The sequence below is a fragment of the Babylonia areolata genome, unplaced genomic scaffold (genome assembly GCF_041734735.1).
Source record: "Babylonia areolata isolate BAREFJ2019XMU unplaced genomic scaffold, ASM4173473v1 tig00018720, whole genome shotgun sequence".
NCBI classification, from domain to species: Eukaryota; Metazoa; Mollusca; class Gastropoda; order Neogastropoda; family Buccinidae; genus Babylonia; species Babylonia areolata.
Window position 1 is genome coordinate 17,194 of NW_027468457.1, and position 307 is coordinate 17,500.

Below are 307 nucleotides of genomic sequence, written 5' to 3' on the forward strand. Positions count from 1 at the left end.
AATACGGGTTGCATTCTGGTTGATCCTGCCAGTAGTCATATGCTTGTCTCAAAGATTAAGCCATGCATGTCTAAGTTCACACCCTCGTACGGTGAAACCGCGAATGGCTCATTAAATCAGTCGAGGTTCCTTAGATGATCCAAATTTACTTGGATAACTGTGGTAATTCTAGAGCTAATACATGCCGACCAGCTCCGACCCCTCGGGGAAAGAGCGCTTTTATTAGTTCAAAGCCAGTCGGGTTCTGCCCGTCCTTTGGTGACTCTGGATAACTTTGTGCCGATCGCATGGCCTCGAGCCGGCGACG

At 48.9% G+C, this 307-nt stretch overlaps 1 non-coding gene across 1 annotated transcript in view; it reads left to right on the forward strand.

The window, feature by feature from the left end:
* Window positions 1-12: 12 nt before the first annotated feature.
* Window positions 13-307, forward strand: part of LOC143278941 (small subunit ribosomal RNA) — a 1,829-nt gene continuing 1,534 nt past the window's right edge. The window contains exon 1 of the ribosomal RNA XR_013054528.1: window positions 13-307. This exon is cut by the window's right edge and continues 1,534 nt beyond it. This is a non-coding gene — a ribosomal RNA (small subunit ribosomal RNA).